Source organism: Sparus aurata, chromosome 14 (genome assembly GCF_900880675.1).
Source record: "Sparus aurata chromosome 14, fSpaAur1.1, whole genome shotgun sequence".
Taxonomy (NCBI): domain Eukaryota; kingdom Metazoa; phylum Chordata; class Actinopteri; order Spariformes; family Sparidae; genus Sparus; species Sparus aurata.
The window spans coordinates 8,594,271-8,618,910 of record NC_044200.1 but is presented as its reverse complement, the minus strand read 5'-3'; the positions used below and the strand labels follow the sequence as shown (position 1 = coordinate 8,618,910).

Genomic DNA, 24,640 nt, shown 5'->3' with positions numbered 1-24,640 from the left:
GCTTGTAAAACCCAGTTGCTACAGGAAACAACAACTTGAAAGCTACCAACCTAAACAACCCTGCAACATATGCTCTGAAACCTGCAAGTTACTCCAACAGTAACCCGATCGCTAACGTACACAAGCTAGCTGCTTTCAACTTTCCTTTAGCAGCCAGCATTTGGTGAGTCAGAGCTGAGTCAGGTTACACAGAGTCAACTTGTGATATCTGAGAACATCACTCACAAATTGATTTGATGAATGGATAGTGTATCACAAAACATGCTCGCCCAACGTGGGGCTCGAACCCACGACCCTGAGATTAAGAGTCTCATGCTCTACCGACTGAGCTAGCCGGGCTACTTTACCTTCAGAGAAACACTAAAATTTCGAGGCCACAGTAACTATCATGGACGAAAGGCTAGCCTGAATTAACTTGATAGATGTCGGTCTGTAATTGGTCGACGGTTCCCCGCTTCCTTGCAAAACCCAGTTGCTACAGGAAACAACAACTTGAAAGCTACCAACCCTAACAACCCTGCAACATATGCTCTGAAACCTGCAAGTTACTCCAACAGTAACCTGATCGCTAACGTTAACAAGCTAGCTGCTTTCGGCTTTCCTTTAGCAGCCAGCATTTGGTGAGTCAGAGCTGAGTCCGGTTACACAGAGTCAACTTGTGTAAACTGACACCATCACTCACAATTTGATTTGATGAATGGATAGTGTATCACAAAACATGCACGCCCAACGTGGGGCTCGAACCCACGACCCTGAGATTAAGAGTCTCATGCTCTACCGACTGAGCTAGCCGGGCTACTTTACCTTCAGAAAAAGGCTCAAATTTCGGGGCTACAGTAACTATCATGGACGAAAGGCTAGCCTCAATTAACTTGATAGATGTCAGTCTGTAATTGGTCGACTGTTCCCCGCTTCCTTGCGTTATCTGCTTGTAAAACCCAGTTGCTACAGGAAACAACAACTTGAAAGCTACCAACCCTAACAACCCTGCAACATATGCTCTGAAACCTGCAAGTTACTCCAACAGTAATCCGATCGCTAACGTACAAGCTAGCTGCTTTGACTTTCCTTGGTCAGCCAGCATTTGGTGAGTCAGAGCTGAGTCAGGTTACACAGAGTCAACTTGTGATATCTGAGACCATCACTCACAAATTGATTTGATGAATGGATAGTGTATCCCAAAACATGCTCGCCCAACGTGGGGCTAGAACCCACGACCCTGAGATTAAGAGTCTCATGCTCTACCGACTGAGCTAGCCGGGCTACTTTACCTTCAGAAAAAACCTCAAATTTCGGGGCTACAGTAACTGTCATGGACGAAAGGCTGGCCTCTACTGACCGCATGAGCCTGTAATTGGTCAACTGTTCCCCGCTTCCTTGCGTTATCTGCTTGTAAAACCCAGTTGCTACAGGAAACAACAACTTGAAAGCTACCATCCTTGACAACCCTGCGACATATGCTCTGAAACCTGCAAGTTACTCCTACAGTAACCCAATTGCTAACGTAAACAAGCTAGCTGCTTTCGGCTTTCCATTAGCAGCCAGCATTTGGTGAGTCAGAGCTGAGTCAGGTTACACAGAGTCAAATTGTGATATCTGAGACCATCACTCACAAATTGATTTGATGAATGGATAGTGTATCACAAAACATGCTCGCCCAACGTGGGGCTCGAACCCACGACCCTGAAATTAAGAGTCTCATGCTCTACCGACTGAGCTAGCCGGGCTACTTTACCTTTAGAAAAAGGCTCAAATTTCGAGGCCACGGTAACTATCATGGACAAAAGGCTAGCCTCAATTACCTTGATAGATGTGAGTCTCAAATTGGTCGACTGTTACCCGCTTCCTTGCGTTATCTGCTTGTAAAACCCAGTTGCTACAGGAAACAACAACTTGAAAGCTACCAACCCTAAAAACCCTGCAACATATGCTCTGAAACCTGCAAGTTACTCCAACAGTAAACCGATCGCTAATGTTCACAAGCTAGCTGCTTTCAACTTTCCTTTGGCAGCCAGCATTTGGTGAGTCAGAGCTGAGTCAGGTTACACAGAGTCAACTTGTGATATCTGAGACCATCACTCACAAATTGATTTGATGAATGGATAGTGTATCACAAAACATGCTCGGCCAACGTGGGGCTCGAACCCACGACCCTGAGATTAAGAGTCTCATGCTCTACCGACTGAGCTAGCCGGGCTACTTTACCTTCAGAAAAAGGCTCAAATTTCTGGGCTACAGTAACTATCATGGACGAAAGGCTAGCCTCAATTAACTTGATAGATGTCAGTCTGTAATTGGTCGACTGTTCCCCGCTTCCTTGCGTTATCTGCTTGTAAAACCCAGTTGCTACAGGAAACAACAACTTGAAAGCTACCAACCCTAACAACCCTGCAACATATGCTCTGAAACCTGCAAGTTACTCCAACAGTAATCCGATCGCTAACGTACACAAGCCAGCTGCTTTCGGCTTTCCTTCAGCAGCCAGCATTTGGTGAGTCAGAGCTGAGTCAGGTTACACAGAGTCAATTTGTGATATCTGAGGCCATCACTCAGAAATTGATTTGATGAATGGATAGTGTATCACAAAACATACTCGCCCAACGTGGGGCTCGAACCCACGACCCTGAGATTAAGAGTCTCATGCTCTACCGACTGAGCTAGCCGGGCTACTTTACCGTCAGAAAAAAGCTCAAATTTCGGGGCTACAGTAACTGTCATGGACGAAAGGCTGGCCTCTACTGACTTGATGGATGTCGACTGACCGCATGAGCCTGTAATTGGTCAACTGTTCCCCGCTTCCTTGCGTTATCTGCTTGTAAAACCCAGTTGCTACAGGAAACAACAACTTGAAATCTACCAACCTTAACAACCCTGCGACATATGCTCTGAAACCTGCAAGTTACTCCTACAGTAACCCGATCGCTAACATAAACAAGCTAGCTGCTTTCGGCTTTCCATTAGCAGCCAGCATTTGGTGAGTCAGAGCTGAGTCAGGTTACACAGAGTCAAATTGTGATATCTGAGACCATCACTCACAAATTGATTTGATGAATGGATAGTGTATCACAAAACATGCTCGCCCAACGTGGGGCTCGAACCCACGACCCTGAGATTAAGAGTCTCATGCTCTACCGACTGAGCTAGCCGGGCTACTTTACCTTTAGAAAAAGGCTCAAAATTCGAGGCCACAGTAACTATCATGGACGAAAGGCTAGCCTCAATTAACTTGATAGATGTCAGTCTGTAATTGGTCGACTGTTCCCCGCTTCCTTGCGTTATCTGCTTGTAAAACCCAGTTGCTACAGGAAACAACAACTTGAAAGCTACCAAACCTAGCAACCCTGCAACATATGCTCTGAAACCTGCAAGTTACTCCAACAGTAACCCGATCGCTAACGTACACAAGCTAGCTGCATTCAACTTTCCTTTGGCAGCCAGCATTTGGTGAGTCAGAGCTGAGTCAGGTTACACAGAGTCAAATTGTGATATCTGAGACCATCACTCACAAATTGATTTGATGAATGGATAGTGTATCACAAAACATGCTCGCCCAACGTGGGGCTCGAACCCACGACCCTGAGATTAAGAGTCTCATGCTCTACCGACTGAGCTAGCCGGGCTACTTTACCTTCAGAGAAACGCTAAAATTTCGAGGCCACAGTAACTATCATGGACGAAAGGCTAGCCTGAATTAACTTGATAGATGTCGGTCTGTAATTGGTCGACTGTTCCCCGCTTCCTTGCGTTATCTGCTTGTAAAACCCAGTTGCTACAGGAAACAACAACTTGAAAGCTACCAACCTAGCAACCCTGCAACATATGCTCTGAAACCTGCAAGTTACTCCAACAGTAACCCGATCGCTAACGTACACAAGCTAGCTGCATTCAACTTTCCTTTGGCAGCCAGCATTTGGTGAGTCAGAGCTGAGTCAGGTTACACAGAGTCAAATTGTGATATCTGAGACCATCACTCACAAATTGATTTGATGAATGGATAGTGTATCACAAAACATGCTCGCCCAACGTGGGGCTCGAACCCACGACCCTGAGATTAAGAGTCTCATGCTCTACCGACTGAGCTAGCCGGGCTACTTTACCTTCAGAAAAACGCTCAAATTTCGAGGCCACAGTAACTATCATGGACGAAAGGCTAGCCTGAATTAACTTGATAGATGTCGGTCTGTAATTGGTCGACTGTTCCCCGCTTCCTTGCGTTATCTGCTTGTAAAACCCAGTTGCTACAGGAAACAACAACTTGAAAGCTACCAACCCTGCAACATATGCTCTGAAACCTGCAAGTTACTCCAACAGTAACCTGATCGCTAACGTTAACAAGCTAGCTGCTTTCGGCTTTCCTTTAGCAGCCAGCATTTGGTGAGTCAGAGCTGAGTCAGGTTACACAGAGTCAACTTGTGTAATCTGACACCATCACTCACAATTTGATTTGATGAATGGATAGTGTATCACAAAACATGCTCGCCCAACGTGGGGCTCGAACCCACGACCCTGAGATTAAGAGTCTCATGCTCTACCGACTGAGCTAGCCGGGCTACTTTACCTTCAGAAAACCTCAAATTTCGGGGCGACAGTAACTATCATGGACGAAAGGCTGGCCTCAATTACCTTGATAGATGTGAGTCTCAAATTGGTCGACTGTTACCCACTTCCTTGCGTTATCTGCTTGTAAAACCCAGTTGCTACAGGAAACAACAACTTGAAAGCTACCAAACCTAGCAACCCTGCAACATATGCTCTGAAACCTGCAAGTTACTCCAACAGTAACCCGATCGCTAACGTACACAAGCTAGCTGCATTCAACTTTCCTTTGGCAGCCAGCATTTGGTGAGTCAGAGCTGAGTCAGGTTACACAGAGTCAACTTGTGATATCTGAGACCATCACTCACAAATTGATTTGATGAATGGATAGTGTATCACGAAACGTGCTCGCCCAACGTGGGACTCGAACCCACGACCCTGAGATTAAACGTCTCATGCTCTATTGACTGAGCTAGCCAGGCTACTTTACCTTCAGAAAAAGGCTCAAATTTCGGGGCTACAGTAACTATCATGGACGAAAGGCTAGCCTCAATTAACTTGATAGATGTCAGTCTGTAATTGGTCGACTGTTCCCCGCTTCCTTGCGTTATCTGCTTGTAAAACCCAGTTGCTACAGGAAACAACAACTTGAAAGCTACCAACCCTAACAACCCTGCAACATATGCTCTGAAACCTGCAAGTTACTCCAACAGTAACCTGATCGCTAACGTACACAAGCTAGCTGCATACGGCTTTCCTTTAGCAGCCAGCATTTGGTGAGTCAGAGCTGAGTCAGGTTACACAGAGTCAACTTGTGATATCTGAGACCATCACTCACAAATTGATTTGATGAATGGATAGTGTATCACAAAACATGCTCGCCCAACGTGGGGCTCGAACCCACGACCCTGAGATTAAGAGTCTCATGCTCTACCGACTGAGCTAGCCGGGCTACTTTACCTTCAGAAAAAAGCTCAAATTTCGAGGCTACAGTAACTATCATGGACGAAAGGCTAGCCTGAATTAACTTGATAGATGTCGGTCTGTAATTGGTCGACTGTTCCCCGCTTCCTTGCGTTATCTGCTTGTAAAACCCAGTTGCTACAGGAAACAACAACTTGAAAGCTACCAACCCTGCAACATATGCTCTGAAACCTGCAAGTTACTCCAACAGTAACCCGATCGCTAACGTTAACAAGCTAGCTGCTTTCAGGCTTTCCTTTAGGCAGCCAGCATTTGGTGAGTCAGAGCTGAGTCAGGTTACACAGAGTCAACTTGTGATATCTGACACCATCACTCACAATTGATTTGATGAATGGATAGTGTATCACAAAACATGCTCGCCCAACGTGGGGCTCGAACCCACGACCCTGAGATTAAGAGTCTCATGCTCTACCGACTGAGCTAGCCGGGCTACTTTACCTTCAGAAAAACGCTCAAATTTCGAGGCCACAGTAACTATCATGGACGAAAGGCTAGCCTGAATTAACTTGATAGATGTCGGTCTGTAATTGGTCGACTGTTCCCCGCTTCCTTGCGTTATCTGCTTGTAAAACCCAGTTGCTACAGGAAACAACAACTTGAAAGCTACCAACCTACTGCAACATATGCTCTGAAACCTGCAAGTTACTCCAACAGTAACCCGATCGCTAACGTAACAAGCTAGCTGCTTCAGGCTTTCCTTTAGCAGCTAGCATTTGGTGAGTCAGAGCTGAGTCAGGTTACACAGAGTCAAATTGTGATATCTGAGACCATCACTCACAAATTGATTTGATGAATGGATAGTGTATCACAAAACATGCTCGCCCAACGTGGGGCTCGAACCCACGACCCTGAGATTAAGAGTCTCATGCTCTACCGACTGAGCTAGCCGGGCTACTTTACCTTCAGAAAAAGGCTCAAATTTCGAGGCCACAGTAACTATCATGGACGAAAGGCTAGCCTGAATTAACTTGATAGATGTCAGTCTGTAATTGGTCGACTGTTCCCCGCTTCCTTGCGTTATCTGCTTGTAAAACCCAGTTGCTACAGGAAACAACAACTTGAAAGCTACCAACCCTGCAACATATGCTCTGAAACCTGCAAGTTACTCCAACAGTAACCCTGATCGCTAACGTACACAAGCTAGCTGCTTTCGGCTTTCCTTTAGCAGCCAGCATTTGGTGAGTCAGAGCTGAGTCAGGTTACACAGAGTCAACTTGTGATATCTGAGACCATCACTCACAAATTGATTTGATGAATGGATAGTGTATCACAAAACATGCTCGCCCAACGTGGGGCTCGAACCCACGACCCTGAGATTAAGAGTCTCATGCTCTACCGACTGAGCTAGCCGGGCTACTTTACCTTCAGAAAAACGCTCAAATTTCGGGGCTACAGTAACTATCATGGACGAAAGGCTAGCCTCAATTAACTTGATAGATGTCAGTCTGTAATTGGTCGACTGTTCCCCGCTTCCTTGCGTTATCTGCTTGTAAAACCCAGTTGCTACAGGAAACAACAACTTGAAAGCTACCAACCCTAACAACCCTGCAACATATGCTCTGAAACCTGCAAGTTACTCCAACAGTAACCTGATCGCTAACGTACACAAGCTAGCTGCATACGGCTTTCCTTTAGCAGCCAGCATTTAGTGAGTCAGAGCTGAGTCAGGTTACACAGAGTCAACTTGTGATATCTGAGACCATCACTCACAAATTGATTTGATGAATGGATAGTGTATCACAAAACATGCTCACCCAACGTGGGGATCGAACCCACAACCCTGAGATTAAGAGTCTCATGCTCTACCGACTGAGCTAGCCAGGCTACTTTACCTTTAGAAAAAGACTCAAATTTCGAGGCTACAGTAACTATCATGGACGAAAGGCTAGCCTCAATTAACTTGATAGATGTCGGTCTGTAATTGGTCAACTGTTCCCCGCTTCCTTGCATTATCTGCTTGTAAAACCCATTTGCTAGAGGAAATAACAACTTGAAAGCTACCAACCCTACAACCTATGCTCTGAAACCTGCAAGTTACTCCAATAGTAACCCGATCGCTAACGTACACAAGCTAGCTGCTTTCAGCTTTCCTTTAGCAGCCAGCATTTGGTGAGTCAGTTACTCCAACAGTAACCCGATCGCTAACGTAAAAACCCAGTTGCTACAGGAAACAACAACTTGAAAGCTACCAACCCTAACAACCCTGCAACATATGCTCTGAAACCTCGAACCCATGACCCTGAGATTAAGAGTCTCATGCTCTACCGACTGAGCTAGCCAGGCTACTTTACCTTTAGAAAAAGACTCAAATTTCGAGGCTACAGTAACTATCATGGACGAAAGGCTAGCCTCAATTAACTTGATAGATGTCAGTCTATAATTGGTCGACTGTTCCCCGCTTCCTTGCGTTATCTGCTTGTAAAACCCATTTGCTAGAGGAAATAACAGCTTGAAAGCTACCAACCCTACAACCTATGCTCTGAAACCTGCAAGTTACTCCAATAGTAACCCGATCGCTAACGTACACAAGCTAGCTGCTTTCAGCTTTCCTTTACCAGCCAGCATTTGGTGAGTCATTTACTCCAACAGTAACCCGATCGCTAACGTAAATGCTTTTGACTTTCCTTGGTCAGCCAGCATTTGGTGAGTCAGGTTACACAGAGTCAACTTGTGATATCTGAGACCATCACTCACAAATTGATTTGATGAATGGATAGTGTATCACAAAACATCCTCCCCTAACGTGGGGCTCGAACCCACGACCCTGGGATTAAGAGTCTCATGCTCTACCGACTGAGCTAGCCGCGCTACTTTACCTTCAGAAAAAGGCTCAAATTTCGAGGCTACAGTAACTATCATGGACGAAAGGCTGGCCTCAATTAACTTGATGCATGTAGACTGTAGGCATGAGCCTGTGATTGGTCGACTGTTCCCCGCTTCCTTGCGTTATTTGCTTGTAAAACCTTTCACTCCAAATAGGAAGCCACCAGGGCTACATAGCACACACTCCAGTTGATTTTTTTCATCTCAACAGAATCCTGTGCTGTAGTCTGTGAGAATTCACATGATCGGCATCATCCACCACTATTTGAAAGTGTAAACAATAACCTTTCAGGTCACACATAAAAAACACAAACACGAGGGCTCAGATTATGGACACATGGCGCTCCCAGTATCCAAACAGAAACTTCAGACAAGCTCGCACTGTTCAGGGAGAGGTGTGGCTTGCAAAGGGAAAGCCAAGAGAAAAACGTTTTCCGTCTCATAACAGAGTACATTCGAGAACGCTGGGAGGGAGCATGTCAGGTGAACATGATCCGAGAGAAACAAGAAAAACATTTTGTAATCCAAACATGGCTGCTGTTCACTTCTTTTCTCCTATAATTCCTCCAGATTATTACAAGAGCGTCAGAAAATCCTGTAGTTAATATTAAAACTGCTAAAGGAAAGAGAGTTATGAGTTTATGTAGCAAAACTGACTGAATTTCCCCAAAAACGACTAATAAACGAGTTCTGTTTTCTTTTTTTTCCTTCGTTTGGATAAAACATCTGCGGTATTTCTTCTTAAAGTTCAGCATTTCTTTCGATTTCTGTATCCAAACAATAAATAAGCAACTCATTTCACGCTTTTAATTCCTGAATGCTCACAGGTTGAAAGGCGACGGTCGCGTGGGAGATGAATGAGACGAGGCAGTCGCTCTTCTCACTGTCAAGTGTGGAGGGTTTTTGTGTGGAGCAGTGGTTCATTTCAGTTCAACGTTCCATGTTAAGAGTTTCATTCATAATTTAGCAGAAGCCTATTGTTAGCTCAGGTGGAGTCTGCTCTGATCGGCTGTTTGCAATATGCTCCTCGGTATAGCTGCCTGTGCACGGACCTTCATATAACACTAATAATCAGAATAAAAACACCTCATGTAACCACAATCAATCTGAAGACACTGATCTTATCCATGCTGTTCTGAATTAATTTTAACCTTAAAGGACCACACAATTCTGAAATGGGCTCTGGGGTATGACATTTTGAATGGCCTTCTGTTAAAAGACATCAGACACTTCCACCACACCTCGCCTCTTCCAAAACTGCATATCAACTTTCATGCACTCTTTGGATTTGATGTTTTGACCTTCGAGATGATCCTCCCTGTTGGACGTTTTGAAATGTTTTCGTCACATAAATCAGACGAGGTCGACACGTGGATGAAGAGCCACCAGTGGACATGATGTATCCTACCAGCAGGGGGCGGCGTGGTAAAATAATCCAAAGGGTAACAGTGCACTTTTTTTTTTTTCTTGAATCCAACCACAGTGAGCAGTCGATTCAGGTGAATTCCTTGCGGGCAGCCTTTTACCTGTGTTTTACCAGGAAGTCCTGCTGACATCAAAATCTGCTTAATGAGAGATGCCTGGAGTCTGCAGGAAACCGTCACTCCAGGTCTCCTGACTTCTCAGAGCCATCAGTACCGCCACATGTGCTGTACAAGCTTTGCCAAAGTGATTTGAGAGCGATATAATTATTGCAGACAAAACACAAATACAAGTTTCATGAAGGAAGATGACAAATCTGCTTGTTACCAGTAGAAACCAGAGGGCACCAAACATAATAAAGTGGCATCACCCGCAGTTACATATCCACATATCAACTGTTTGCAGAGAATTTAAAGAGTTCTTGTGATCAGTGATTGACATACAGTACTGTAAATAGTGCCATGTAATGTTCAACATGCAGCATTGCTTTGTTTTAGTCCAAAAAAAAAACACCACAGCAGCGTGACATTAATGTTTGCACATTAAGAGCACTTTGCCCTTGGATGAGCTCGTTCAAACACACACTGAGTTCATTTGAAATTCTTTTTGATATCGCCCAGTGTCAGCTGGGATCGGGCTCCAGCCGCCCCGTGGCCCTGAAAAGGATAAGAGGTTTCAGATAATGGATGGACGGATGGACTCCAAATGCAGAGCAGTAGCATGATAACCAATCTACATGCATTATAACCATAAGAGACATTGATAACTCTTGTAACAAAAAGTGAACTAATAATTGACCTTTCCCGAGATGATCAATGATACTTATCCTTCAGTGGTTTTAATGTTTCAACACGATGGCCGTCCAATTGTTTCTTGACTTTTTTTCAAGGGCAGCCATGAGAGTGTTCTTCTTGTGTTTCTGCACGTCCGGCTGAGCCACATAGAGAGCTCTGGATTTCTCCCTCTCCCCCAGCAGGGAGGTTTTCTCAGTCACATTAAGTTCATTAAGTAACTGTTTTACATGAGCGGGTTAAATTCACTTTCCACTGACTTTTGGTTTCACACATGACACAAACAAACTTAAACTTACTTAACTTACTTAACACTTTCATTTTTAAGTATTTGTCATTTCCAGAGAGCTACCTCCTGAAGGTTTGGCCAGTAACCGATGAACTTGAATCTCAACACGTCATAAAATCCAAAATTACAGTACACACGATGAGAACATGTAAAAAAATATATATATATTTTTAATCATATGTATGTCCTTTCTTTCAGTTTGTGTAAAATATATGTGTAAATATAAAAAACAATTATCTAAATTTAGAGAGGAAATCTAATCTAAAAGCTTTATTTAAATCACTGTGCTTTCGAATTTTTGAAGGTACTCCTCTCTGTGAATGACAGTTCCTCTTCCCAGGATGACACGAACACAAGAAAAACATGTGCCAAGGCGTAGATGAAGAGAAGAACACGGGTCGCGAAAGGATTTCTGAAGCTCCGAGTCCCCACAGACCACGCACACACTTACTTCAGTGTGAGCAGACTCACTCCTCTCCATTTCCTCCACCTCTAGAGGTCACTATGCACTAGAAATCCCTCACACAAAGGGGGAAGAGCGGGCACTGTGCTCTCACATCGTCATGTCACCTCTCACATCATCATTTTTCGCCTCTGCTGGCCGGTGTTTAACTTAACAGCCTGTGTCCCTGATTTAAAGCTGCATTTAAGCCACGCCAGCCTGTGTGACTGATGAGACCACCGAAGGAAGAGCCTCTTTCCACACCTTGGTGTTTACCTTTCCTGTCAGCTTGTTTCCACAAAGGCAGCGAGTACCCCGCCTGCTCGGGTCAGAGGGACTGCAGCTGGGTAGGGCCGCATTCTCACCTCAACACCTCCCCTCCGGGGGTGGAGGTGAAGGAGTGAGGAGACATCCCACAGCTGTATTCATAGACACCCTCCACCTGTCTCGTGCTGCCATGAATCTCCGCTCTGACAAGTCATTCGGTCTATTATTGAGTTCACTTATCCTAAACATGTCAATAACTACGCACAAGACACGAGAACAGAGACACAGAGCTAATTCTTTACCTTGTAAACAGTGGTCGACCCAACAATCTTACCAGAGGGTCGATTTGTGGGGTGTTAAGGAGCTCACAGTCACGTCTCACAGGCTTCCTCAGCAGATGGAGTTTGTCCAGTTGTCATGGGAGATGTTCAAATTTGATGTTTTCTGAGCGCTATTAAAGACACACTAATCATTATTTCATATTAACAATGGATTACATGACTACATGTGTGTGACAAATGTCGCAGAAAGTGACATACCCACAGAGAAGTAACACGACTCTGCTGTCCCTTTTGGCTTTACTTTCTATTTTAGCATATTTTAGCTAGCTGTTCAGGTTTTGAGGCCCGTAGCTTCTCTGTTTTGGTTCAGTCCCTATACGGCTCTCATATGAACGTTGAGTCCAGGTGCAGCGGGCAGCTGTTTTCAGCGACAAAAAAAAATGTAAAAAGCTCAAAAGCCAACTGGACACTACCTGTCCAGCACCAAACAGCAAGCAGTCACAGTTAGCCACTAGCTAGTAGCCTTAACATGGTGGAGAGCAAAACAAATACATTCTCTCTCAGGAATTAGTTGAGAGCAAATAACAGATAAAAGAAGAGAATTTTGAGCTTACATGTGCAGGGTGTTAAGAAACTACACCACAAATCAACCACCAAGTCTTTTGATTTGGCATCTGTTCACTAAATAGGTGATAAAGTGTTTTAGTAAAAGTAAAAGTTAAGTTTCGCAATGTATCCCTGACCGTGGTAACAGTAGCTGACTAAACAATCAAACCAGATTAGAAAGACCAGAAAGGCAAACTAGCTGTTTTGCCCAACTTCCAGTCTTAATGCTATGCTAAAGTAAGCTAACGGTTTGCTTGCTGTAGCATCATATTTAACATTTCATGGCTGAATAAAGTGAACAAATGAACTGACCTCAAAGGACAGCACAATTGGTAGGGAACCAATAGTATAGGTGCCTGTTTACTGGGATATTAATCAGATATAACAAGCAGCGGTGATCAATAAATGAGCCTGTGAAAATACAAGTAGTAGAAAATAGGTAGCCGCTCTGCTATTTTGCCTCAAATAGTATTTAGAAAATGATTTTGTTTGGTCTCTTTTGACGAGTCTATTGTGTTCAGTATATACTCGCTGCAAAAACAGACTTTTGGCACATAGTTTGGAAAGAATGTCGACCGTCTGGAGTGCTCCATGCAAAGACTGTATGAGCCTCCGTGGATTTCATCTTTCACTGCAGCTATACTGCTCTCATATGTTACTGCTATTTGTTTCTAACGTTTTAGTGTCCGATTCGAGTCTAAAATGTCTAAATATCTGCTGATAGCAAAGCAAGATCTCAGCCAAGCCATTTTGCCTCTCAAATATTTCTACAGGCCTGTGGTCGACCAGGTATCTCCTGCTGCTTCTCAAACAAAGAGCTCAAGCCAGGCCTGAATGCCGTGCATTGCCGGCCTCCAAACAATAGGTCAGGGTGGAGGAACAGAGGAGGTGAGAAGAGGAGGGCACGCACTCCGGAGGCAAGCAGCGGGAGGTTAGCTGAGGATAGAAGTTGGCAGGGGGGGGGGGGGGGCTGGGCCGAGTAATCAGAGTCCCTGAGGTGCCGTGAGGGTGCTCCGTCCCCCTCCTGCTTTCCACAATGCTGAACAAACGACACAGATAATCAGGCTGATTGGGCCGGTCCTGACAATTGGAGGGGTGTCACCCAATCACAACTGATTATCACAGCCAATTGTTGTTTGTGTGGCGTTTATAAAGTAAAACGAGTAAAAGTGCCATCGCCTCGGTGAATTAAGATAATAAGCGGTCCGGTGACACTGACACACGGGGTTCAGTCCAGACTGTCACGCTCTGACTGAGACCACATTTCCCCTGCAGGCTTTCTCCCAGTTATCTCCCATCAGAAACATCCACTTCCTCTAATCTATTCATAAATGAGTCACCTATTAACAGTACATTGTTTTCAGCAATGACCCGTTTAACCCATCACTGACCTGACAGCTATGCGGTTTAATCTAACAAGTGGTCTTTGAAATGCAAATGTGAGGCACCCCCCCCCCCCATCACATTGCACAAACATCACAGTCCTGTCAAAGCATGTGTCTGTTCCCTTCCGGGCTCCAGCCAGCAGGCGAGGAGAACCAGGCATTTTTGATAGTTTGTTGTTTTAATCACAGGATTCATTGAACTGTTGTGCCCCGAGACTTGATGATGAGCAAGTTACAGAGATCAGTTATATGTGAGCATTTGTGTCCCTTTCCGTCTCCCACTTATCTTCAACTCAGTACTGAAACGCATGCTGCTTTGACATTGGTCCGAAAGGCTTGTACTAAAATGTTTTTTTACTAAGAGTGATAATTAAAAAAGTGGTTTGTAAATTTGTACCGCACAGTTGAGACATAAGGTGACTCAAAGTGCTTTACAGGGGCACAAAAATGACAGTAAAGGAATTTAAAGATTGCATTTAAAATACATTAAAAACAAGTAGGAAGACATCAAGAGGCAAAACATTAGAACAAGTTAAGAAAGAGGAAAGTAGGCTAAAAAAGAATAAAATAGACAAGACTAGAAAATAAAAGTCACAGTGCAGATAAGAGCCTTAAACTTAAACAGAAAGGGTCTTCAGTCTTGATTTCAAAGAGGCGAGAGTTGGAGCAGATTTTCAGGGAGTTTGTTCCAGATACGTGGAGCATTATAACTGAACGCTGCTTCTCCATGTTTAGTTCTGACTCTAGGGACTGTAAGCAGACCTGTACCTGACGACCTCAGACGTGGCAGCAGATCAGAAATATATTTTGGCCCGAAACCATTTGGCGTTTTATAAACCAACATCAGGATTTTGAAATCTATTCTTTGACTGACAGGAAGCCATTGTGAAGATCTAAGCACTCCAGCACAGAAAAAGCAAACGTCCCTGTCAGCTTGGACCGTCACCAATAACCAACAGGCAGAGGATGCCGTTCCACTGCCCTCGACCTAGTCTTCATGCACCTGGAGAATAAGAACGGCTACATCGGGATGCTGTTTGTTGACTTCAGCTCAACATTTAAAACAATGTTACCAATATAGATGACTGGAAATTAGATTGTTTGGGGTCTTGTTTCTGTTAATGTAGCTCAAAGGACTCAAACCTCGTTTCATGTTTTGACCCTTAGGGTTGTAAAAAACATTTTTACTGAATTTACCACTGTTATTATATCAAGCTGATATACCTCTTATTGAATATCTGACATGATGGAGGACTAAAACACCCGCATTCATGTTTGTATTATTTACCTCTCTGTCCAATCATGATGCATTTTTGAAAATATTCTGCTTTCAAAAGTAGGTTTATTTTATCCCAAAGCAGAATTAGATTTCTTCCTCGTGCAGTATTTTATTAAAACAAAATCTCATTTTAATTTTGCCGTCCTCAAATGTCTCCATCACAGCACGGCCATGCTTCAGCTAGCTTGTGTAAATAAAGATCGAACCAATATTTATACAATCTAACGTGTGCGTTCTCTTAAATGATGAAACAATTACAACCTTGTCCTTGTGGAGAACTGAGGTCAAAAAGGTGAAAAAAAAAAAAGTCCTGACCTTTTTGTAAAGGCAAAAAACAGTCAAATCAGTCAAGTATCACTGTTTTTTTTTTTTCTTTTTCTGTTTGAACGCCAACAGTATAAGACTTTTTTTCAATGAGCAAGATAGTAATCCGAAGAAGATGTGTGTTATGTGGCGGTCTGTTGACGTGCATGGAGTTTGATTTCTGTAAAGTAAATATGCTGATGCATCCCTCCACCCACCCCCGCTGTGTTCCCCTCCGAGTGTTTGAACAGCTGGGCTTTCTTTATCACTGCCGTGGACCCACCGCTGATTCTTCCTGGTGGGAGGGGTAGGTGAGGTGAGTGTGTGAAGGTGGGGGGTCCTGGGGTTGGAGGCTCTCGGCAGGAAGGAGGTCTGGTGTGACTGCTGCCTTGTTTGGCAGAACACAGCCGGAGTCAAACACCATCACCGTCAGACGTTCGGTACTTTGAGAGTCGCGTTAAAGAAGCATCGGATTTGCGATGCTGGGAGAGCAGACGTGGCTGAGATACAATGGGTACAAAAAGAAAGTCCTAATTAGGGTCTAGGGACACAAAAGCCTGTCCTCTTCAACCAGAGGGTCTGCTGAAGTGTTCTTGAGCAAGACAAAGACTATGGACGCAAGTAGGCCAAGATTCAGGCCAGAGCAAGGGGGAAAAAATAAACAAAAAGCTACAGATATCAAGTTTTAAACAAGTTTTCTCCCACCGCAGATATCAACACATTAGGTTTGGATTTAAAGTTTAGACCCTGATAACATCATCACAGCAACTCTAGACAAATGACACAAGGTTATGAACGCTGCCACCTCTCAGCACACACCTACAAATCAACTTAGCAACGCAACAATCACTCTGACTCCACACAGCGACGGGCCAGGTGCGAGAAAATATCAACGCTTTAAACTTCTCTTTCAACCTCTCTTCACACCACAGCACCCTGTTAGCATGATGTCCCCGAGAATAGAACGCCCTAGGGAGTAACACTGCTATATAAAGTCACCTCCTTTGGGCTGTTGTGGAAAATCCGACCCACAGGGTCCTTTGCAAAGAGATCCACAGACTGGGAAGGTCTCATCTTTCATGAGGTCACATTAGCAAGTATGCAAGTATAAGAGACCATCATGTGCGACTGGGGTTTGTTTGTTTGTTCGGAACATGCTGCTATAGTGTTAATTTATTACTTTTACACTTGACTTTTTTTTCTGTCACTGTTTGGGTTCAAATGCACCTTTTTCACAACATTAAATATGTGCCCAATGTGCGTGTTGTTCCTGTCTCTCTAAGCAGTGACATAATTAAAACTTGATCGTTCAGTTTCGACGACGGTCCTGAACCGACATTTGTTAAGATGATCCAGGAACAACACCGACACGCTGATATGAGATTGTGCTTTACACTTCAGATTCACTCCGCTGGCACACTCAGTCCCTTCAGTAGAAAGTGTCAACATCTCTGAAAACGGCACTTTATCAATATGTCTCTAACGTGGGGGTACTCTTCACTTACCGTCTTCGTCCTGTCAAATGAAGTTTGCACATTTTCCTCTGCAATGTGCCGGGCCTTAGCATGTGTACTCATGTGTACATGTGAAACAGGCATGCACGCTAATTAAGTGGAGCATGGCCAGCGAGTGGTGTGGAGTAAATGTCAGTGAGGGAAAAGGGCAAAAGTGTTGATTGGGAAGTTAAATTGGATATTGAACTGACTTTTTCGGTCAGTGTGTCTGCGTGCGGCAGCTTTATTATTGGATGAAAAGCAGGCTGGTCTAATAAGAGCTAACAAACGCAGGGAAATTGGGTTACCAATGAGCTGCGACTTCGCCGCAGGGTGAGAGATAATTACAATCAATTGGAGCCCGGGGCTAATACGCGCTAACCTTGAACCAAAGGTGAAAGCGCCTGCGCCGCGTTTGCTGGTGTTTTTTCACATTTAGAAAACTGATATTGATAAATGTAACGATCTCCGTATTAGGAGTGAAATTTCTCTATACCACGGTGTCAAGAGCGAGATAATCGAGTTTGGGATTACGAAACCTGCTCCGAGGCAAAGCTGTTGAGTAAAAAGTAGGTGTCTTTCTGTTTTCAGGCAGCCTGTGTGTGTGTGTGTGTGTGTGTGTGTGTGTGTGTGTGTGTGTGTTTTGGGGGGGAGGTGAAATTACGGGGTGAAAGGACACATGTTGACAAATCGTACGGCCATCACTCTGGGCCACCACACTCCATGCCAAAGTCAGTCGTCCCATTAATTATAAGAGGCAGCGAGCTCCACACACTGCCTCATTTGTCCCCACTGACCAGTTCACACAGCGGACATTTTGTTTCGGGGGCTCTGAGAGTCGTAATTGGCGGCGGCCACACAACGCAGCCCTTAACACAGGCCACTTTGGAGCCTCTCAGCCACCCGTCAGCATCAACCTCACACAGGCTCGGCCCTGACAACCCGTACACTGTTCCGACGTTAAATGCTCCTGTGTTGGGCCGCGAGGAACATGAACACGGCCTGACATCTGGAATGAGGCCTCGCGCCGCGCCCGTCCAAAGATCTTCTCCCCCTCAGACGCGATGCGCAGACAGTTTATGACAGCTCACAAGTGTCCGGTGGCTCCTCCGTCCTCCTGCATCATAAGTCGTGTGTTTTTGATATGACTGGTTTGTTTTGGATCAATTGCCAAAACCTCCAACTTATTAAACTTGTGAAAGTTGGGAGAAATTCAACATTAAGTCTGAAAACAGCAGAGACAGCAGATTGTTGCAATAATAAAAAATGATGCAACAGACCAAAAAAAACAAAAAAACAGCCAGTGATGATCCTCTCAGACTCGCTGACAAAAAAGAAAAAAGCCCACCTCAGAGGCCCCAGTGGTCTCGCTGGTCGAATTCCTCAACAAGACTTTCACTAGACCTCCTCTGTGAGGCTGATGTGGCAGCAGGCGGTATAGCTACATGGGATTAGTCTGGAGTAAACTGAAGAAGCAGCATCTGTAAACACACAACGGACATATTATCATTTTAGAAAGTTGAATAATGGAATGTGTCTGCAAACAGATGCTACTTTACACATCCAGCAGAGGTGGCTGGCCGGGATGTATGAATGTATCGATGGAGATTCCATGTGCTGTCTTTATCTGTACATTGCTGTCTTTATGTCTGTTTGGCTGTGAAATCTGCCAATATCTGGCTATTTCGCTGCTACATGCTCCTCTGTGTTCACCTGCAGGTTGCTAACTTTGTCTATCGGCCGTTTGGTGCCGGGCAGGCAGTGCACGGTGGGTTTATCAGAGTTTTTGGCTAACCACAGCTCCCCTGCTGTGGCTGTAAAATGGGGTTTAGCTGAGAGGAGTTCAAAGAGGGAGCCAAAACAGTAAAGTTGCTGGCAGTCGAACCAAAACAATAAGCTAAAAGATGCTAAAATGCTCCATAAAGTCAAGAAGGAGGGCAGTCGGGTGATAATTTGTTGTGGGTTTGTTACTACATGCAACTATTTTCATGTTAGCTGTAGCAGTTTGATTCATTGCTAATATGGAAACACAGATTAGAGCAGTTGTCGTTAACCGACCAAGAAAAAATGGCGCCACCTTCAGCGAGTTAAGCTTTATAGGAAATACAGCCGTCCAAGAGGGTTGTGTTAACTGTGTTCAAGAGAAGAGTCCTTAAATCATGCCTCTCTTGGGGTATTAGCGACTTCAGTAGTGGAAATTACACATTCCACATTTAGGACTATGTTATGTGTTGGCTAACATTATCAGACGGCCACATAGAGTCATTTTTTGGAGGATAGAAATGTAACGCAGCCTGCTGTTCTTCTTCTTTATTTCATGTGTTCATATTCCCAGCAGCCTCATCTTTTAGCTCACGATGCCTTTGCAGTTCCTGCTTTACTTTCCTAGTGTGCTAGCTTGCTAAACTGCTAGCCTCAGTGGAGTCTTTGGTGTCCATTTTGCCATTACCTTCGCCGACTGAACCACTTGGACATCAGGCTTGCTCGGTGCCCTGTCAATGAGCTCATGAGTTCTATTTGAAGGCAGCTTAAATCTTATTTAAGTCACAATTCCATGTCACATTCAACATTTATGAATAAATAGTTCCCTCCAAACTAAAAAAATAATGTCCATTTTGCCATTACCTTCGCCGACTGAACCACTTGGACATCAGGCTTGCTCGGTGCCCTGTCAATGAGCTCATGAGTTCTATTTGAAGGCAGCTTAAATCTTATTTAAGTCACAATTCCATGTCACATTCAACATTTATGAATAAATAGTTCCCTCCAAACTAAAAAAATAATTGTATCTTTTATGTGTCGCATACATTTTTTTCCATTCTGAGCTGTTCTGCCTTTTGATATAAACAGCATCCACTGAAAACGCACACACACACAGACATACCTTCCCCGCCATTCCATCCCTTTACTGTATGTTGTTACGGGCAGGCTGCAATACCTGGAGCTAGGCATGCTGGGTAGGCTTTTTTCAGCACCGTTGCTATTCTGAGTATAATGTCTGGCTGCCAGCCACGTGCAGCATTAGCTGCTTGGCGAGCTCGCCGCCAACATCTTTACGTGCTCCACTCAGACTGCAGAGGTTCTGGCACCGTCTGTCAGACCGACCTGCAGCTCCACATACCTCCAAACTTCACTCTACACTGTCTGAGGGTGGGGGGTGTGCAGTGAGGGGTATGAGAGGTGTTTCACAGCCAGAAAAACATCTATCACGCAGGCGCCGCTGCGACCAAACAAATCAGCGGCGGCTAGAAAATATGATTTCACCAGGAGAGGAATGTGAGAGCTGAGGCACGCTGCAAGGCTGCTGCACACTTTTCCGTTATGCAGCGTGCAGAAAGAAGGCATGATGGGATCGGCGGTGTCGGTTGTGGGGATGATTCAAAGGGCCTGCAGCAGACACGTTGAGCTGAGGCCTCTGATGAGACAGTTCAGGGTATTCAAAACCTTCAAGGAAGAAAAGAAAAGTAATGACTTACACTGAAGGAGAGTGAAATTATCTCAAACAACTATCCCATTTTTGGCACGTACTTCAAGAAAAAAAGTAAGATTTCTCCTTGGGCTCTGCATTCAACGACTTGTCGAGCTAGAGGAAGGTGTTGTTGCTGTCTGGTGTTGGTTAGCAGCGTGAGGCCTCGGCAGAGGAGACCATGAGGAAGCAATCAGCCCATCGATGAGTGGGCCTGTTGGGAACGCTGAGATCCCCCCTCCACTCGCCCAAAAAACCCTGCCGGAGTCTGCAGGGATCTAATCAATCACTACAAGCAGGCAAAATACTCCAACATGGCATTCCTTCCCTAGATTCCTGCTAAGTTTGTGTTTTTGTTTGTTTTTTCCCCGCTGAGAAGTCAGCACACTGAGGCGCTGGAAAAGCATCAGATTGCCTAAGCAGAGCAAGTTATTATAAACTGGATCTAGTCTGACGTTACATGGTTATCCAGCTACAGAAAAGAATTTAATGTCCCTGTGTTTCAGCCAGTTTATAGTAGATGAGCCAATTGGAGTTAAACCACACGGCTCTCATCTTAAATTGACTCGTCAGTTGAAATGAAAATGCAAATGCTCCTCCCACGGATACCTTTTTATTGAGGATGTAACAAACTTTGACAGCAGTAACTGGAATTTAAGTTTTTGTTATTTGTGTGCAGAACAACATGAATTCACACAGATGTAGGTCCCGTCCCATAAGTAGGCTAAAGAATCGATCCACTGCCCGACAGCCAGCAGCTTCTTTCCAGCACGATCCATTTTATTGACAACTTTTAATTAAAACATTACTGAAGATGAGAGAAAATGGAGCAGAAGGAATAGTTTTGCCAAAAATGTTTAATTGCAGTTGGAACAGGAGTACGTGGTGTCAAACGGAACGACAGAAGCAGACATCTGATGAAACGTATTCAGTCAGATGTCAGAACAGAACACCGCAATGTCTGCAGGATCTTCTCTTTGTGTCGCTTTGGGAGCAGTTTGTGGGGGTTGCTCCTCACAACTGCCCCCATTTGCCTCTCTTCGAATACAAAGGAGTTGTCTACCTGACCAAAGGATGAGTCTCACACCTTTGAGCAGCTGTTACAGAGGCAATAAACCATTCACAAGACAACTTTCAATAAACAATAGAGTTGCTTATCACTAAATCACCTGCATTGTGAGAACAAAAAAAACAGCCTCATGCACAAACGAGTCAGTCTACTGAAGTGTGTTTACCCAGAGTGATGCCTGGTGCTGATGGACGGTGGATTATATAGATGTTTATTGAGACAACAACAAACCATTGATGTGGATTAAAGAAAATGTTGCCAGTAAGTTTATCCTGAAGTGTAAAAAGTAAAAGTCAAAGAGCTTTTACTTTAAGAATATCACAAAGTTTACATGCGAACATTACTTGCACAATAATTTCCACCTACAGCTGTGCTGGATTAAAGACAATGTCTTTCAAAATGTCCTGATACTTTGTAAGCAGACTACCTAACAATATGTTCTAGGTTTAGCTAGCTACTTTGTTACAACACCTCAGTGGCCAGTCATTACCCAGAGATTGTATTTTAACTAAATACTAACACTAACACACAATGTCGTGTAGCTAACCGAACTAACAAAAAAGTTATAACAAAAGTTACGTGAACTTGCTAATAAAATATACAAAAAGGTAAAGGGATACAGTTGACACATCTGGCATGATCACTTAATTAAAAAGCTTTTAAAAAAAATATGAAATGCAAGTTTTGAAATTTACATTTAAATATACAATACAATATACTTGTAAAGTACAGACATGCTAATATGTTAGTCTAATAAAATAAATGAGGCTAGCATCATGCAACATTTCCCTCTCACTCCACATTCTTTGTGTATGATGCATAAATCGAAGAAAGAAATAGGCTAACGACATTCAGAGAAGATCGGCAGCGGAGGTTGGCTTCCTAAAACCGTTATTGATGGCTATGTTAGCTTGAGATTCTACACTGACCTCAAGATGTTTGCATATGGCCGTACACACTGTTGTTTCTTAGCAACCAATCATACTTTACTAATGTCTTTGCTAGTTTTATCTGTAACAACAACTGAAACAAGAGCAGTGATCAAAGAAGTTCGCATATCCTTTTTGATATTAAAAAAGGACTGGCTTCATGTTGATTTCCTGTGACTGGACAGTGTAACGGCTCTTTCTTAGCAACCAATTAGTTACAAATGTTTTACTAGCTACCCAATTTAGTAAGGTGATAATTTGAAGAAGGTAGCTGTTACCAAGAACTTAGGAAGGACTTAAAGGGGCTAAAACAATTTGTAGCAATTTCCACATATGAATCATTGTTTTATTGGACCTGTCTGAGCAACATTTTGGTGGATGTGACTCAAAGAATATTCTCAAGTAGCCTCCCTGGTCCTGGTGCCACTCGCCTCTCCGCTAACAGAGAGCAACAGTGGCTAACGCTAGCTTAAAATTCTGCTCACATAAGCTAATGACCGGCTTCTGCCACAACATAGATGTTCTGCTGAGCTCCTTTAACACGACAACTTTACTGATTTACAAAAACATCCTGTAACCAAACAAGTGTTCAATATTTCCTGAACAATAAGAAAATTACATCCCATGTGATAGTAAACATTTAAGTTTTAGTTTTTTGGTCCATGTTCTTTTAAGTAAAGCAGAGGTGAATATTAGACGTGAGCCCCTTTTTTCCTCCGAGCACACCCTCGTTGTCTTATCAAAGTATGTTTTGCATCTTTCCAGCTCAGCATACAGATTGACTCATTCACATTTATTTTTTATTCAGTTACCATCAAGATCAGTCGAGACTTTCATCTGCATGTCAACACGTTAATGAGCTCGTGTCCTCACTGAGAAGAGGAAGTGCCAGCGGACAGTGAGAGTGCGACCTTGGTCAACAGGAAACTGTTGAATACTTTGCCTGAGGGGAACCTAACACATCTGCCCGGCCATGAATATCCAATGAAGGGCCCTTTTAATGTGGAAATGAAAAAAAGAACACACACCTTTTAAATTGCAAATGAGGAAAATATCAGTCAGCTTTCAAGTGTAAAATGTTAATTAAAGCCTCTGTTAGTGACTTTACCTTTAAGGTTGTTTTGTGTCCTACAACAAGGTGAAATGTGGCCGTCTGTTTAATTAGCACTTCCCATGAATTATGTGCTCATTGATTACTCGTGTCAGTTAAAAATCACTTAAACTACTTTTGAAATCCTGTCATCCTATTAAATGCATGCAAAAAACTCTTTCTTAGTCGCTTTATGGGTAACAGAACACGGCTCAGAAAGTTGTCTGTTTAAAACAAATAGCTTTATACAACGGTCAGTGATGGGAGATGTTCTCGGATACTATGCTTATTTAAGACCACAATACAAAATACTGTACAGACAGTAGAGTTTAAAGGATGAGCCAATTAATCAAGTTGTTCAGCAGAAAAAAATGAATCAGCAGCTAATTAGGTAATCAATTACGCCAAAATAACAAATCTTCAGACTAAATGAGAATCTTGTTTAATAAAGGGACTGACCATCTTTGGGTTTTAAAAATAAAATAATAATCTATTGACGCCCTAATTGCAGCGTTTCCTTAAAGTATTAGCCAGTATGACCTTTTGAAATAAAGGTGTTATAATTAAAATGTGTGAGATTCTAAAGTGTTGAATTATTGGTGTATTCAATCAACAGCAATGTTAAAGCTGATTTTCTTATCATTAAACATTTGGCAGTTGTGTTTGTCTCCCTGGACAGCAGCATGGACGAGTTTATACAGCGCTATGTCGATTCTGAATCTGGGCATAAAATTGTGACTACATTTCATTTCCCTAATCAAATATAGTTAACTGAATATGTATTGACGATCACAAAAAGTTGACGTTGACATTCCAGTTCAGTAATTGTAACTTCAAACATCTGTATAATAGCAAAAAAATTGGTGTCCAAACTTTTTTTCCTTTTGTGGCCAAAACACAAAGTTAATGCTGTGCTTAGATTCTGAAAGATAATTAATAATTAGGGATCCTAGAAATTCAAACAGCATTTTACCTCACAAACAGCATACACAGCAATTTATATTTCATTTTTTTATAAAGAATTTTCATCCTTTTTTCAATATTTCATTTGTTTGTTTGGGTTTTTTTTTTTTTGCTAGAAACATCTGGCGGGCCAAACTGAACCATATGGAGGGTCAACTTTTACCTGCCCTGTATTAAAGGAATGTGTATATGACACTGTAATGGTTAATTAATAGGTAATAA

General features: G+C 43.4%; 17 non-coding genes across 17 annotated transcripts; all 17 read right to left on the bottom strand.

Moving 5' to 3' along the window:
• Positions 1-266: 266 nt before the first annotated feature.
• On the bottom strand, positions 267-339 carry trnak-cuu (transfer RNA lysine (anticodon CUU)). The gene has a single exon. It is a non-coding gene; the product is annotated as a tRNA-Lys (tRNA).
• A 384-nt stretch (positions 340-723) lies between these two features.
• On the bottom strand, positions 724-796 carry trnak-cuu (transfer RNA lysine (anticodon CUU)). Its single transcript has one exon. It is a non-coding gene; the product is annotated as a tRNA-Lys (tRNA).
• A 394-nt stretch (positions 797-1,190) lies between these two features.
• trnak-cuu (transfer RNA lysine (anticodon CUU)) lies at positions 1,191-1,263 on the bottom strand. Its single transcript has one exon. It is a non-coding gene; the product is annotated as a tRNA-Lys (tRNA).
• Positions 1,264-1,654: 391 nt separating this feature from the next.
• Positions 1,655-1,727, bottom strand: trnak-cuu (transfer RNA lysine (anticodon CUU)). Its single transcript has one exon. It is a non-coding gene; the product is annotated as a tRNA-Lys (tRNA).
• Positions 1,728-2,124: 397 nt separating this feature from the next.
• Positions 2,125-2,197, bottom strand: trnak-cuu (transfer RNA lysine (anticodon CUU)). The gene has a single exon. It is a non-coding gene; the product is annotated as a tRNA-Lys (tRNA).
• Positions 2,198-2,594: 397 nt separating this feature from the next.
• On the bottom strand, positions 2,595-2,667 carry trnak-cuu (transfer RNA lysine (anticodon CUU)). Its single transcript has one exon. It is a non-coding gene; the product is annotated as a tRNA-Lys (tRNA).
• Positions 2,668-3,077: 410 nt separating this feature from the next.
• On the bottom strand, positions 3,078-3,150 carry trnak-cuu (transfer RNA lysine (anticodon CUU)). The gene has a single exon. It is a non-coding gene; the product is annotated as a tRNA-Lys (tRNA).
• A 397-nt stretch (positions 3,151-3,547) lies between these two features.
• trnak-cuu (transfer RNA lysine (anticodon CUU)) lies at positions 3,548-3,620 on the bottom strand. Its single transcript has one exon. It is a non-coding gene; the product is annotated as a tRNA-Lys (tRNA).
• Positions 3,621-4,016: 396 nt separating this feature from the next.
• On the bottom strand, positions 4,017-4,089 carry trnak-cuu (transfer RNA lysine (anticodon CUU)). Its single transcript has one exon. It is a non-coding gene; the product is annotated as a tRNA-Lys (tRNA).
• A 388-nt stretch (positions 4,090-4,477) lies between these two features.
• trnak-cuu (transfer RNA lysine (anticodon CUU)) lies at positions 4,478-4,550 on the bottom strand. The gene has a single exon. It is a non-coding gene; the product is annotated as a tRNA-Lys (tRNA).
• Positions 4,551-4,945: 395 nt separating this feature from the next.
• On the bottom strand, positions 4,946-5,018 carry trnak-uuu (transfer RNA lysine (anticodon UUU)). Its single transcript has one exon. It is a non-coding gene; the product is annotated as a tRNA-Lys (tRNA).
• A 397-nt stretch (positions 5,019-5,415) lies between these two features.
• trnak-cuu (transfer RNA lysine (anticodon CUU)) lies at positions 5,416-5,488 on the bottom strand. The gene has a single exon. It is a non-coding gene; the product is annotated as a tRNA-Lys (tRNA).
• A 389-nt stretch (positions 5,489-5,877) lies between these two features.
• trnak-cuu (transfer RNA lysine (anticodon CUU)) lies at positions 5,878-5,950 on the bottom strand. The gene has a single exon. It is a non-coding gene; the product is annotated as a tRNA-Lys (tRNA).
• Positions 5,951-6,339: 389 nt separating this feature from the next.
• On the bottom strand, positions 6,340-6,412 carry trnak-cuu (transfer RNA lysine (anticodon CUU)). The gene has a single exon. It is a non-coding gene; the product is annotated as a tRNA-Lys (tRNA).
• A 389-nt stretch (positions 6,413-6,801) lies between these two features.
• Positions 6,802-6,874, bottom strand: trnak-cuu (transfer RNA lysine (anticodon CUU)). Its single transcript has one exon. It is a non-coding gene; the product is annotated as a tRNA-Lys (tRNA).
• A 397-nt stretch (positions 6,875-7,271) lies between these two features.
• trnak-cuu (transfer RNA lysine (anticodon CUU)) lies at positions 7,272-7,344 on the bottom strand. The gene has a single exon. It is a non-coding gene; the product is annotated as a tRNA-Lys (tRNA).
• Positions 7,345-8,255: 911 nt separating this feature from the next.
• Positions 8,256-8,328, bottom strand: trnak-cuu (transfer RNA lysine (anticodon CUU)). The gene has a single exon. It is a non-coding gene; the product is annotated as a tRNA-Lys (tRNA).
• Between the last annotated feature and the right edge of the window lie 16,312 nt (positions 8,329-24,640).